The sequence below is a fragment of the Nannospalax galili genome, unplaced genomic scaffold (genome assembly GCF_000622305.1).
Source record: "Nannospalax galili isolate Female #2095 unplaced genomic scaffold, S.galili_v1.0 scaffold664, whole genome shotgun sequence".
Taxonomy (NCBI): domain Eukaryota; kingdom Metazoa; phylum Chordata; class Mammalia; order Rodentia; family Spalacidae; genus Nannospalax; species Nannospalax galili.
The window spans coordinates 623,911-639,574 of NW_008354274.1; positions in this window are offsets into that span (position 1 = coordinate 623,911).

A 15,664-nucleotide genomic window follows, 5' to 3' on the forward strand; every position below is an offset into this window, starting at 1 on the left:
TATTATCTGCATATCTCCGCCCTTCAGCCGGCGACACGCTCCTCCCCTCCCCTGCTTATCTGCATAGTCCCGCCCCAGCTCCGCCTCTCAGATGCCCACCCACTGCGCATGGCTCCGCCCCCAGCCCTGTCTAGTCCTTCCCACACACCTGTCCCCGCCTCCTTGCCCAGGCTCCGCCCCCACTCCTGTCCCTATCCAGGCCACAGGCTCCTTCCTTTATTTACTCCCACACGTCCCTGCTTGTCTGGCCCTGCTTCATCCTTCCCACACACCCCGCCCTTATCTCCAGCTACCCCACCAGCCACAGCTTCCATCCTTCCCTTAAGCCCCTCCCCCTTATCATCACCATTCCCCCATTCCTGCCTGGCTCCGCCTCCAATATCCCACACGCCCCACCCTCCTCTTTCTTCTCCCACAGCGTCTCTACCTACCCTTCCTTGCCTGCTCAGGGGCATCATCTACCTAGTCTAGTCCCATACGCTCCGCCCATGGTAGCCCCCTTCCCCACCCTTCTGACATGTCCCGCCCCTTGCCTGTCTGGTTCCATCCCATCACTTCCCATCCGTCCCGCCCCTCATGGCCCCTCCCCCAGTCTCTCCGCGCGCCCTGCCTCCTCATCCCCATCTCTGCCCCACCCCTTCCCACACGCCCCGCCTATCTACAAATTCACGCCCCGCTTGGCACCGCCTCCTCTCCAGCGGCAAATCCCGATCCCTCACACTCTAGCACACTAGGGTGGACTGAGACTGACCATGTTGGCCATCTTAGCTACCCAACCCCCTCAACTTTGGTACCAGGTTTCGGATTGCTCTTTGGGTCACCGACCTGAGAGGAGCCATGTCGAACTCGAGAGACTCGCTGATTGCTGGAGAAGGGTCTACCACCCTGGTCCTGGCCACGGGCCAGAAGGGAGGGAGGAAGGGTGCAAAGCCAAGACGAGGGAGGCCAGGGATTGAGAACAGAAGCTGTCCTGAGTCCTTCCAGACTGAGACCTGGCCATGGGTGTCGGGAGTGGCTATTCTGGACCAAGCCACCAGGTCCATCCTGTCTGGATGCCCCTCCTCTCGCCTGGATCTCGACTTCTCACTGGGAGCCCTGTTCTTAGTTCTGCCCATGGCAGGGGTCTTTCTCACGGTCTGGCCAGTCTCTCCTAAATCACTGAACCCTTGGGAGTGTCTTTTTTTAAAATTTCTTAATTGATTGATTGGAAACAGGAGCTCCTTATGTAGCCCACGGTGACCTGGAACTTGGGGTCCTCCTGTCTCAGCTTCTGGAGTGGTGGGATGGCAGGTGTGTACCACCACACTTGGCTCAGTAACCTATCCCATACAATGTACTCAAGGACAGGATGTGTCCCCTGACTTCCCTTTGCAGCCCTACAGGTCATGGAAGATGGCCTGTTGATTGGTCCATGACTTTATATAGAGTCTGAGGCTTTGGGGGTTGGGTTGTAGCTCAGCTGGTAGAGTGCATGCATGAAACCAGCATGCATTGAAACCCTAGGTTCCAACCCCAGCACTGCATAAATCAGGCATGGTGGTGCATGCCTGTAACCCTAGCTCTTGAAGGGTGGAGACAGTAGGATGAGGAGTTCAAGGTCATTCTAAGCTACATACATAGGGGGTCGAGGCCAGCCCGGGCCTCGAGGCCCATGAGACCCTGGGCCCTGTGTCAAAAAACTGAAAGCTTTGGAAGGCTATTGGGGAGTATAGAGAGCCATGCCTTGTCCTGGGCATGGGAGATTTCCAAGCAGCATTTCTTCCACAGGTAACAAGTGCCATGATTCTGTGAACATCAAGTGCCTGGGATATGAGAAAACAGACTGATGGACTGGCCCACAGCCTGTGGCTCTGGGGAAAGGGATGGGCAGTTATCTAGGTGGCAAGCAAAGGCCACTCTGCAAAGGTGGCAAGTGAGCTGAGGCACTTGAATGACTGATGGAAAGGAACCTGGGCAGCATGGTGAGGAGGCTTGTGCCATAGTGTTTTAGGATAGAAGAGGAGCCAGTGCAGAGGCTGGGAAAATTCCTTACATTCAAGTTAAGAAGGTAGTGTAGCTGTGTGGTGGTGCATGCTTGGCATCCCAGCACTTGGGAGGCTGAGGCAGGAGGATTCCAGGCCAGAGCAGAAACCCAGTCAACAAGGGTCTTGGTGGCCATAGAAAAGAGTTGGACTTCAGGGAGACATTTTGTCAATGGAGAGGACAAGAATAGATGCAGAGATCTAACAACTTCTTCCTGGATGCTGAAGTAGGAAGATTCAAAAGTTTGAGGTCAGTCTGGGTTACAGAGTGGGTTGAAGGCCAGTCTGGACAACTTAAATGAGACTCTGTCCCTAAGGAAAAACAAAAACAAAGGCTGGGGTGTAGCTCAGTGGTAGAGCACCTGCCTAGAATCCCCCAGTGATAGTCTGGGAGTGTGACTCAATGGTAGAGTACCTGCCTAGAATCCCCCAGTGAGGGGCTGGGGGTGTGGCTCAGTGGTAGAGCACCTGCCTAGACTCCCCCAGTGAGGGGCTGGGGGTGTGGCACAGTGGTAGAGTACCTGCCTAGAATCCCTATGGCTACGCAGCAGTAGAGCTCTTGGCTAGCATATGGCTCTGGCTTTCATCCCCAGTAAAGCAAATTAAAAGAAGTAAATAAATAATCCCCTTGCTGGGCTGCAGGTTCAAGTGTCAACTGGAACACCCCTTCTGGAAAATGAAGTGGCCTGAAAAACATGCTTACCCTTTGGTCCAGACAATTTAAACCAAGGAACTCTTGGTAATAGCAAGCCCTGCAGATGGACACGTTGCCCAAGAAGGGGCTTAAGTCCTATTCCTCCAGGTGGGGAAGAGACAATGTGAGTGTTATATTGAAAAACCCAAGAAAATCAGTGGAATCATATGTCAAACCCTACAAAGAAATCATAAGCCGCCAGAATAAGTGGTTAGGAAAGAAGGAAAGATTTAGAATAATCTGGAAAGCTGACAGTGTAAGAGTGTGAAGTGACACAGAAATAGGAAGTGGGAAGGAATCCAAAAGATAGCTTCCATTCTGTATGGAAAAAACAAAAAAATCAGAGAAGCCGGGTGTAATGATGACTCTGGGAAACTATAAGTTAGCAGAAAGCTAGCTATCAGAAAAGAAAGAAACTTAGGGTGCTGGGGAGATGGTTCAGTTGGTAAGTGCTTGCTCTGTAAGCATGAGGACCCAAGTTCAAATCTCCAGCACCTACGTAAAAAGCCAGGAATGATGAGGTGGCAGGCAGAAACAGGAAAATTTCCTGGGGCTCAATCTCCAAGCAGTCTAGCCAAATTCTCCAGCTCAGTAAGAAACTGTTTCAAAAACAAAGGTGGGGCCAATGACATACATCAGGAGGTAAAAGCACTTGCCACCAAGCCTGACAACCTGAGTTTGATTCCCAGAACCTACATGGTGGGAAGAGAGAATCAACTTCTGTAATTTGGTACACACACACACACACACACACACCCCAAACAAATATAAGTAAATGAAAAAAGTGCTTTTAAAATTAATAAGGTAGATGTGCTGGATAGCTTTAGTGTCAACTTGACACCTGGGTTGAGGGAGCCTCAATTGGGAAATTACTGCTATTGGACTGGTCTGTGGCCATATCTGAGGGGCATCTTCTTGATGAGTGATGTGGGAGGGCCCAGCCCACTGTGGGTGGTGGCAGGTGGGCCTGTGTTGCATAAGAAAGCAGGCTGAGCAGGGGCCAGGGGAGCAAGCCAGTAAGCAGTATTCCTCCATGGCCTGTGCTCCAGCTCCTGCCTCCAGGTTCCTGCCCTGAGTTCCTACCTTGGGCTCCTGGATGAACTGTGACCTGGGATATGTAAGCTAAATAAACCCTTTCCTCCCCAAGTTGGTAGTGGTCAGAGAATTTTGTCACAGCAATGGATAAACAAACCAGGACAGTAGAGTCTGGAGAGATGGCTCTGGCTGCTCTTGCAGAGAGTCCAGATTTGGTCCCTAGTGCCCACGTGGTGGCTAACAACTGTCCATAACTCGAGCTCCAGGGAATCCAATGCCCTCTTCTGACCTCTGTGACATAGGTGCACTTACATACATGCAGTCAAAGTATGCATACATATATGGTAAAATTAAAAATCTTTAATAAGGTGGAGAGCAACTGAGGAAGACATGACATTGACCTCTGACCTCCACACACACTTGCATGCATGCACACACATGAACAGATGCACACACACACAAGAAGAGAAAGAAACTTAAATAGAACAATGCCTAGAAAAGAAAGGGAGGAGTACAATAAAGAATTCCTGCTTCCATTTTCCCAAACACTGGGCTTTGATGACAGAACAACAGCATTCTATCAAAGTTTTAAAGATGAGGGAACCCCAAGGCTTTTTAAAAGCACAGGTGTGAGATACAGAGAGAAAACAAGAAAAGTCTTTCAATCTGACCACAATAACCCTAAGGAAACACAGAACCACCTCATTTGTGGATATTAGCATAAAAATTCTAAATCAAATATTAGCTAAAGGAATCCAGGAACCCGTGACAATAGGAATATGCCACCATGCAAGCAAGAGGGTGATCTCCTATATAGGATGCTATTAAACCAGGTGTGGTGGTGCATGTCTATAACCCCAGCACTCGGAGGCAGAGGCAGGTGGATCTCTGTGAGTTCAAAGTCAGCCTGGTCTATATAGTGAGACCCTGTCTCAAAAAGATGTTATTAACATAATTCTAGCATAATTCATTTTTTATGTGGTGCTGGGGATGGACCCCAGGACTTCATGCATTTGTGTGCTAGGCAAATGCTATACCATTGAGCCATACCTCAAGTAATTTAGCATTAATCAGCCCGAAGGAAAAAAGATCATATGATTATTTACTTGTTTGAATAAAAAGAATGATAAAATGTAATAACTGGGGATGGAGCTCAGTCAGTAAAGCATCTTCTTAGCATACATGAGTGCCTGGGTTCAATTCCCAGCATCACATAAATCGGGCGTGGTGGCTCAAGTCTGTAAACCCAGCACTGAGGAGAAAGAAGCAGGGGGACCAGAAGTTCAAAGTCATCCTCAGCTACATAGTGACTTTAAGGCTAGCCTGGGCTACATGAGACTCTGTTTCCCACCACTCCCCCAAAGTATATGGAAGGAGGTGAATAGATTCTATGCACAACACAGCACCATTTCAATAGGCCATCCTGGATTCCATACCATGGGGATCTTCTATCTAATTCCTTACAGATGCTGAGGGCCAACTGTACACATTTTATTCATAGTAGTAACAAACTGGAGACAGCCTGTGTGTTATGAATAGGAGATGGGTAAAAGCCTGTAGCTCACCCACGCTGTGGAACCCACTCAGAATGTAACACATTCCTCCTGCCCAGCACCTGCGCACTCCTCACACGCGTTAGAGTGAACAGACTCAAGAGAACACATACCATGTGACCCTGTTTCTATGAATTTCTAGAACATGCAAAAGGACTCTAAGGGAATCAGATGGTGGCTACCCTCCCGGAGCGGGGCTAGAGGGAATGATGGGGTGTGATGGTGCTCGGTATCCTGGTAACAGGTTGTCTTGTGCATGAATTTGTCAAAACTCAGCAAAAGTGCCCAGCAGGGTGGAGCAACCTGACATCCCAGGACTCAGAAGACTGAAGCAGAGGGATTGTGAATTTGAGGGCAGCCTGGACTACATAGAGAGACCCTATCTCAGCACACACATACACATTGAACACCTACTCCACCAAAATGAACAAAAGTTCAACAAAAGTGGTAGAGGACTTGCTTAGAATATTGGAAGTCCTAGGTTCCATCCCCAGCACTGTCATGGAGGTGCAGGGGAAGAAAACCAAAAGGAGCTGGGCATGGTGGCACAAGCCTTTAATCCCAGCACTCAAGAAGCAGGTGGATCTCTATGAGTTCAAGGCAGTCTGGTCTACATAGCGAATTCCAGTCAAGCCAGGACTACAGAGTGAGACTGTTTAAAACAACAAACAAGCAAATCAAAAGCAAATGATTTAACCAGATGTGGTGGTGCATGCCTGTAATTCCATCACTCCAGAGGTGCAAGCAAGAGAGTAAGGAGTTCAAGGTCATCTTTGGCTATATAGTGAGTTCGAGACCAGTCTGGGCTACCTGAGATCTTGTCTCAATTAAAAATATCAAACAGGGGCTGCATAGACAGCTCAGTGGTAAAAGTACGAGCCTGAGGACCTGAGTTTACATCTCCAGTACCTATGCAACAAAGCACTCCTGCAACCGCAGCACTAGGAGAAGGGTAGCTGGGTTGAAACAGGAGGATCTCCGGGGCTTGTTGACTGTCAAACAAGCTCCAGGCTCAGTGAGAGATCCTGTCTCAAGAGAACGAGGTGGAGATTGGTGGAGCAGGACACCTGACATCCTTCTGTGGTTTCCATGACTATATGGGTACTTGCACACCCCCTCTCATGTGTGGATACACAACACACATGTACACACATACACAGAGGAATAGGTGTGGTGGTGCACATTTATAATCCCAATACTTGGGAGGTGGAGGCAGGAAGATTAGAGAAATTAAAGGCCATCTTTGGCTACCTAGCTAAGTTCAAGCTCTAAGATGTCACCCCCCCCAAAATATTGACATCCAGGTAAGAGTACTTTTTTTTAGATGTACAGTGTCCTATGTCTGCAACTGCTTTCTCTGTCTCTCTCTCTCTCCCTCTCTCTCCCTCCCTCCCTCCTTCCCCCCTCCCTTTATTATTTTTACAGTCTCAGTGTTTAGTCAAATTTAACCTTGAACTTGCAGCCTTCCTGCAACACTTCCCTCAGCTTCTCCAGTGCAGGGATGACAGGCATGCACCATCATGCCTTGTTTGCGATTCTTTGAAATTCTTGAAAAATAAGATGGCTCTAGGGGATAGGGAGATGGATTGGACAGCCGAGAAAAGTAAAAGATAGAGCCCAAAGTCAGCACCCCATGCAACTCCTTCTACTTTCCTTTATGTTTAAATTTTTCATAATAAAGCATTTGCTGCGGCGAGGGGCAAGATGGCTCAGCAAGTGAAGGTGCTTGCCTCACAGCTCCAAAGACCTGACTTTCATCCCCAGAGCCTTGTAAATGTGGAAGGAGAGAACTGACTCCACAAAGTTGACCTCTGACCTCCACATGTGCACTGTGAAAAGTACACCCATGCACACACACCATCTGCACAGACACATACACAATAAAAAAATTGGGGAGAGGGAAGAATAAGAGAGACCTGCAGGGCTGGCAAGGTGGTTCAGCAGGTAAAGGCGTGTGTTGCCAAGGCGAATGACCTGAGTTCAATCCCCAGGACCCTTTTACATAGTAAAGGGAAAAAAATTCAAGCTGTTCTTTGTATGTTCTTTGTATAGTATGTGCCCCCACGTACTATAAATATGATTTAAAAGTTTTTTTAAAAGAAGCTGGGCATGGTGTTGCATGCCTTTAATTCCAGCACCTGGGAGGCAGAAGCTAGCCTAGTCTACTTACTGAGTTCCAGACCAGCCAGGGCTACATAATGAGACCCTGTCTCAAAAACAAAAGAAGATTTTAAGGGAGAGAGCTCAAGAGCATCTCCTATAGCCTTCCCCAAGCTCCAAGCTCTAAGCTCTTGCTAGTCTGCCCTAAACCATCTACTTTCTGTAAACAAACCTAATTTATTGCCACATATTAACTTAATATCATTAGACTCTTTCCCATCAACTGCATTCAAAGTCAGAGCAGGTGTGGAGGCCTGGTCAGAACACCCGGAGGGGGAGAGGGACTGCCATTGCTATGGTCACAGTGAGGGGAGGGACTGCACTTCCAGTGTCCCTGGTGTAGGTGTGGCCTTCATATCAACACCTGCTGATGTTCTCCGGGACCCTGGTGCTCTTCAAGCCCTTTCTTAGATGACCAAAGGAGGCCAGCTGGCAAAAGAAGAGGCCACTTAGGGGATGGTGGATTTATAATAATAATGACACCTCCCTGTGACAAATTAACCACATTTATTCTCACAGCAACCCCAGAATAATGGAATTTCTGGTTCCCTTTGAATGGATGGACCAAGTCATTGGCATTAAAGCCTGACCTCAGGCAGAACAGCCTCTGCACATTCACTGAGGCCTCAGGGAACAGGGGCCTGCCTGAGCTGCAGGCTGCGACCTGTGAATCAGCCCCAGTGCTGCTTATGTCTAACCAGGATGCTGTGCTGCCTGCTCCCCCCTCCACTCCAGCACCATGGACAGACTTCCAAGCACCACAAAGACCAGACTGCTGGCCGAAATGACGACCAAGAAACCAGACTGTGGCATGGTCCAGAAGAAGAGTGCCTGCCTAGACCCTCTCAGTAAGGGCCTGGGGTCATGGCTCAGTGGTAAAGCACCTACCTAAAATCCCCCAGTGAGGGACTGGGGTCTGGCACAGTGGTAGAGCACCTGCCTAGAATCCCCCAGTGAGGGCCCCTGCCTAGAATCCCCCAATGAGGGGCTGGGGGTGTGACTCAGTGGTAGAGCCCCTGCCTAGGACCTCCCAGCGAGGGACTGGGGCGTGGCAAAGTGGTAGGGCTTCTGCCTAGACTCCCCAGTAAGGATGTGGCTCAGTGGTAGAGGGCTCTTTTAACATATAAGAGGCTCTGGGTTCAATCCCCAGAAGTGCAAAAAATAATAATAAAGACAGTCCCCTACTCTGAAAAAGAAAGTAATAATAAAACAAAATAAAAATGTCTAGTTTTCTTGTGAAATCTGTTCACACTGGTAACTCCAAACATCCATGCCAGTCCTGTGACATTGCCTTCCAATCCTACAATGCAGTTTATCAGGGCATATTGGCTCACTCTTGTAATCCCAGCAACTGGGGAGGCTAAGGGAAGAGGATGGGGAATCTGAGGCTAGCCTTGGCTGCATAGTAAGTCTAGGCCAGCCTGAGTTCCTGAAAAACTTTCTCTCAATAAGAAAATAAATAGCCAGGAGTAGTGGTGCAGTTTTAATCCCAGCACTTGGGAGGCAGAGCCCTGTGAGTGTGAGGCTAGCCTGGTCTACACAGTCAGTTCCAGGTCAGCCAGGACTACAGAGTGAGACTCTGTCTCAATAAATAAATAAATAAACAAACAAACAAAAAATAAAGTAAAAATAAAACAAAGAAAAAGGAAATAAAGAGGACTGGAGAGATGTCTCAGTGGTTAAGAGCACTAGCTGCTCTCCCATATGGTGGCTAACAACCATCAGGTAACTCCAGTTCCAGGGGATCTGATGCCCTCTTCTGACTTTCGTGGACACCACCTGACATGGGTGCACTTACATGCATGCAGGCATAACATTCATACACATAAAATAAAAATAATAAGTACACTATTTTAAAAAATGAAATGAAAAACCAAAAATGAAAAATAAAGATAAGTCAGGCATGCTGGTGCACGCCTTTAATCCCAACACTTTAGAGGCAGAGGCAGGCAGATCTCTGTAAGATAGAGGCCAGCCTGGTCTGCATACCAAGTTTCAGGCAAGCTGGTGCCACAGGGAGATTCTATCACAAAAAGACCAAAAGTAAATAAAAATAAAGATAGAAAGGAAGGAAAGAAGGAAGGAAGAGAGAAAGAATGAATCAGGGACTATTCAGGAGGGTAAGTATGTGGTACCTGCTGTGCACTGCCAAGCTCCAGGCTCTGGGCCAAATGCATCCTTCAGTCTGATCTGCATCAGGCTGCTGGGAGCGAGCTAGCACAGAGGGTAGCTGAGCTCCTTGGAAGAGCTTGTCCAAGTCACACAGCACAGCAGGGCAGCTATCCATCCCTCCCGATCTGTCCTCACACTGCACCCTTGAACCCCTCAGACTGCTAGTCCTGGAGATCAGACCATTGCCCCCTGCATCAGGCTCCTCCTGAGACCACAGCTCCAGCCACAGATAGGTGGGATAAGGACTCGGGAGGGCTGCGGTTGGCTGCTGGAGGCTGGCTCAAGACCCAGAAGCTGCCTGGCCCCGCTCCAAGGGCTTTTAGCGAGAAACAACTCTTCATTACCGGCTGCTGTGGGTGAGGTTGGCAGGGCAGGGAGGAGGTGAGGTGGGACTGGGAGCCTCAGGGAACATGAGGGCCTGTTGCTGACACTGGAGAGCTGGCTGCCTTCCTTCCAGCTGGCCCTAGCCCTTCTGTGCTCTGGTGAATCTCCACTTGCAGGGAGCCCCAGGCATCTCCCTAGGCATATCATTTGAAGCCTGGTTGTGTATGTTACCTGTGGCTTCCCTGACCTGTGGTTCCCTCCCTCCCTCTCTTCCTTCCTCCCTCTCTCCCTCCATCCCTTTCTCCCTCCCACTGTCTCTCCTTTCAAACTTCATTCCTTCTGTCTTCCCTTCGGTCCTTGATATGTAGCCCAGGCTAGCCTTGAATTTTCGGTCCTCCTGCCTCCACCTCCCTAGTGCTATTGTTGCACTAGGCCCAGCCCCATAGTCCCCTTTGTCCACATTTCATCCACAAAGTTCCACATCCTGGAGCACTTGCCCACCTAATTTCCTTTGCTCCCATTCATCCATAAATTCTGGATACACTTCTTCCTCCTCTTCCTCCACCTCACCTCCCCCCACCACTTCCAAGATACCTCCCACAATTTCCATTTGCTGCTGGGATGAGGCCCAGAGAGGTGAAGGTATTTCCCCAGGATCACACAGCAAAGAAAGAGAGAGGAATGGGTAGAGACGAACTGGATGAGTACTGTAGAAAGAATGCTGGTGAAGGCTGAAGAGATGGCTCAGTGGTTAAGAACACTGACTGTTCTTGAAGAAGACCCGGGTTTGAATCCCAGCACCCACATGGCAGCTAACAACTGTCCGTAACTCCAGTCCCAGGGGATCCGACAGCCTCTTCTGTCCTCCTTGGGCATTGCACGACACGGGTGCACTTACCTAATGCAGGCGTGACACTCACACACATAAAATAAAAATAATAAAATACTGAAAGACAAGGAAATGCTGGGGTGGGCTGCTCTGAGCTGGTCCTCAGGTGAAGGGGGCGAGGACATACAGACTCCTAGAGACAGTCCACCTCCCAGAGAATCCACCTGGGTTCAGGCTATCTCAGTACCTGAGCCAGGCCTGCCTAGCCTGAGTTAGCATCCTTTCGTGACCACCTCCAGCAGTGACTCCTGGCCCCTGCCTGGGCTCCACCTGGGCCTTGCTTACCTGAGCCCTTTCCACCTTCCTCCAAGACCTCTCCTCCTGCTGTCAGATCTACTGTGAGCTATGCTTCTCGGAAAAACTCATCTACTCTCTATTTACAAAAGCAGGCTTGTGAGCAAATGAGCCAGGGAAAATGTTTGGCTTCCGTGGGTGGGAGCTGGGGCCATCTGTTCCCAGGCGCTGAGAAAACACCATAATCGTCGTTGCAGCCGAGGTGCCCAGCAGAGCTTTGCGGTTCAGGGCTCTGGCACCACAGGCTGTGGGTCCTAAGGCAGGGCCCTCACCCTCTCTGTGTCTGGGTTTATAAAAACCAAAGGTCCAATCCAGCTATGTGACTCCAGGATGCTCTCTGTGCACCCTTCTTCCTCCCTCTCCACATGCATTTTGCACTCACGCCCCCCACTCCCCGCAACCAAGTGTCCCCAGGGTGGGGAAGGCTGCTGACCTCTGCAATAGGACAGTAGTTTCCTAGGAGCAACATTTAGGGTTTTATGATCAGTGCCCTCACTTGTTCCCAAGCTGAAAATAGCTTTATTGTTTCCTTTGAAAATAAATGGAATCATTTACAGATCCAGAAATTTATGTTGTAGGAGGGTAAATGGAGAGAGACAGCCCCTCCTCTCAGAGGAGACATCTGTTGAGGACAGTGTGTTTCCAGACAACTTGCTAAATGGCTTGCTGTGTCAGGGGTCCAGGATGGAGTAGACTGTCCAGGATGGAGCAGACTGTCGGCTGGATATTTGAGATCCACAGGGGCTGGGGATGTAGCTTAGTGGTAGAGCACTTGCCTAGAATCCCACAGTGAGGTGCTGGGGGTGTGGCTCAGTGGTAGAGCACCTGCCTAGAATCCCCCAGTGAGGGGCTGGGGGGTGGCTCCGTAGTAGAGCACCTGCCTAGAATCCTCCAGTGAGGGGCTGGGGTGTGGCTCTGTAGCAGAGCACGTGCCTTGAATCCCCCAGTGAGGGGCTGGGGGGTGGCTCCGTAGTAGAGCACCTGCCTAGAATCCTCCAGTGAGGGGCTGGGGTGTGGCTCTGTAGCAGAGCACGTGCCTTGAATCCCCCAGTGAGGGGCTGGGGGGTGGCTCAGTGGTAGAGCACCTGCCTAGAATCCCAGTGAGGGGCTGGGGTGTGGCTCAGTGGTAGAGCTGCTGCCTAGAATCCTCCAGTGAGGGGCTGGGGGGCACTCAGCAGTCACTGTGTGACCTACATTAATGACAGGTGACAGGGCTGGATAGATGGCTCAGTGGTTAAGAGCACTGGCTGCTCTTGCAGAGGACCTGGGTTCCGTTCTCAGCACCCACACAGAACCTAACAACTGTCCTTAACTCCAGTTCCAGAGTATCCAATGCCCTTTTCTGGCCTCCTTGGGCAGTGTACAACACAGGTGCACTTACACACATGCAGGCAATATACTCATACATATAAAATAAAAGTAAATAAATAAATATTTGCTGGGCATGGTGGCACACACCTTTAGTCTCAGCACCCAGGAGGCAGAGGCAGGCGGATCTCTGTGAGTTCAAGGCCAGGCTGGTCTACATAGTGAGTTCCAGGCCAGCTGGGGCTATAGGGAGACCCTGTCTCAAAAAGACCAAACACAGGTGGCAACTGTCAGTCCTGAGCTGGAACCAAGTTGGTGCCCAGTGGCCATAAGCCCTGGGTGAACAGAAGCTCAAACAATGAAATGTCCCTGCATCTTGTCACTTGGCAGAAAAACTGCACTGTGTGTGAAGGGAGGCCTGCAGGAGTGAGGTGAGGGCTTGTGTGGGTGGTCAGGGCAATGTCTGGTGAGTGGAACCTGTACCTGGTGGGCAGAGTCTGTGCCTGGTGGGTCCACTCTGTCTTGGTTCGGCTTCTTGGTGATGCTGAGTTCTCTCTTTAGCAGCCCTGGGGTGGATGTGAATACCTGTCCTGGTTGGTTCTATTTAGGAATGTTTGCTAGAACTTTCTGTACTGTTCTGGAGCTGTGACCACTAGCTCTAGAAAACCGATTATACTTTTCAGTAAAATTTTCAAGACAACTGTCAAACTCCATCCCATAATTAAAAATTAAACTCGATGAACTCGTGAAAGTAATCCATGCTCATCACTTCTAAGTATTTTGCTATTGTGTTCTACACTTCGCCTTGATGGTGGAGACACATTGTCTATTACTACCTTTAAGTCCAATGATGCCATGTGACGTGGTTTCCTTCAGGTCAGCCACAGTGAATAGTTACAACCTAGAAATTAACCAGTGCTTGTGCTAGTAAGATGGCTCAGCAGGTAATGGCACTTGCTGCCCAGCCTGATAACCTATGTTCCATTCCCCAGGCCCACATGGAGGAAGGAGAGAACCAACTCCCACAAGTTGTCCTATGACCTTCACCCATGTTGTTCACTCACAGACACACAGACACAGACACACAGACACAGACACACACAGACACACACACAATGTAATAAAAACAACAAGACAGCCCATTGTTACCAGCACACACTTGACTCTCCCCACATTTGGAGGCTCCTGCTTTCCTTTCTTAGTGTCCCCCAAACATCCTAGGTCTCTGTCCCTTTTGACAACCACAGCAGCCTGATCCAGGCCTCGGCAGCACTCTGCATCCCCTGCTCGTCATAGCATTTGTCCCAGAGCAAAGCTGAGCCTGTTACCAGCAGCTCCAAAATCCTTCTGTGGCTCCCACTTACCCTCAGCACACCAAAACTTCCAAGTCCAGCTAGACTGGCTATTGCTGGTTTTGCCCGTCTCTGTTCACTCTCCAGAATATCAGCTGGACATAGCTAAGTACAGTCACCTCAAGCCCAGGTTATGGTGTCCTGCCATCATCCCAGTCTGGTCTCCTTTGGGACCCTAATCCCCATCTAAGCATCTTTGGGTTCCCCTCCAAGGCCTGCTTGGGCTTTCCTGATGCTGGCATCACGTACTCCTGGGACAGAGGGTAGCCAAGAGTGTGTGTTTAGGGAGAAAGGGTGCTGGCAGGAAAGGGTGGGATAGAGTGGGCAGGGCTGGCCAGGAGCAGTGACTGGAGGCCAGAAGTCCACAGGGAATCAGTTCATCTTGGTCCTGTGAAGTTGTTAGGGAGAGACGGAGAAAATGTCCAGCTCACAGTTTGCTTTATAACTCCTTTTGTTGTTTTGTTTTTCTTTTGTTTGTGTTGTTTCTCTCTTTTTTTGATTTATTTATTTAAATTTTTTTGTCTTTTTGAGACAGGGTCTTCCTGTAGCCCCAGCTGACCTAGAATTCACTATGTAGTCCAGGCTGGCCTTGAACTCACAGAGATCCTCCTGCTTCTACTTCCTGAGTGCTGGGACTAAAGGCATGTGCCATCATGCCTGGCTTTGATTTATTATTATTATTATTATCATTATTATTATTATTACTATTATTATTTTTTTTTGGTCTCTTTGAGACAGGGTCTCTTTGTAGCCCCAGCTGTCCTGGAACTCACTGTGTAGACCAGGCTGGCCTTGAACTCACAGAGATCTGACTGCCTCTGCCTCCCAAGTGCTAAGATTAAAGGCGAGTGCCACCACGCCTGGCTGATTTATTATTTTTACCTTATGTGTATTAGTGTATTGCCTGCTTGTAAGTGTACCGTGTTGCACAATGACCATAGAGGTCAGAGGAAGGTGTCAGATCCCCTGGAATTGAAATTATAGATGGCTGTTAACTGCCATGTGGGTGCTGGGAATCGAAGCTGGATCCTCTGCAGGAGCAGCCAGTGCTCTAAACCACTGAGCCATCTCTCCAGATCCTTGTTTGTGTTGTTTCTTTGAGACAAGGTCTCACTAGGTAGTTTTGACAGGCCTGGAGCTCACTATATAGACCAGGTTGGCCTCAAACTCACAAAGATCTGCCTGCCTCTGCCTTTCAAGTGCTGGAACTAAAGACTTATGCCATGCCCCACAGGTTTTTTGTTGTTATTGTTTGTTTTGTTTATGTTTGAAACAGGGTCCCCTATCCCAGGCTGGTTTTGAACTCCCTATGTAGCCAAGGATGACCTTAAACTTCCTGATTGTCCTTTCTCTACCTCTGCTGGGATTACAGGCATGTATCCAGGGCTTCATGCTTGCTAGACAAGCCCTTTACCAACTGATCCACATCCCTAGCCCTGCACATTTAGGACCAGGCCTGACCTCAAGATCCACACTCACTTTGTTCTTTGTCTTCGTTCTGTCTGAGAAGCCCAGGTGCCCTGGACCCTTCCTCCAAGCTGGCAGAACACCTGGATGTTTGGGGTGGGTATAAACGTGTGCAGTGAGCATCTCTGGCCCAGGCTGAGTTATTTAGCCAGGAGCACAGTGGTGTTGATGGAAGGAGTTTATCTCATCTGAATTCTCTAATCCTTCTTGAGGATTAGGGAAACAACGTGCATCCCTTGATAATGTTCTTTAAAGACTTAATAGGCTTCAGACTTTCTAAGAGAAAGCCCTGGATAAGGAATTTGAAGGACTTACGCTCCTGATTCCGAGTGACCTTGGTCTCCGGCTCCCTCTGTAACGAGTAGGGTTGGCAGCGGATGGGTGGTCTTGGAATA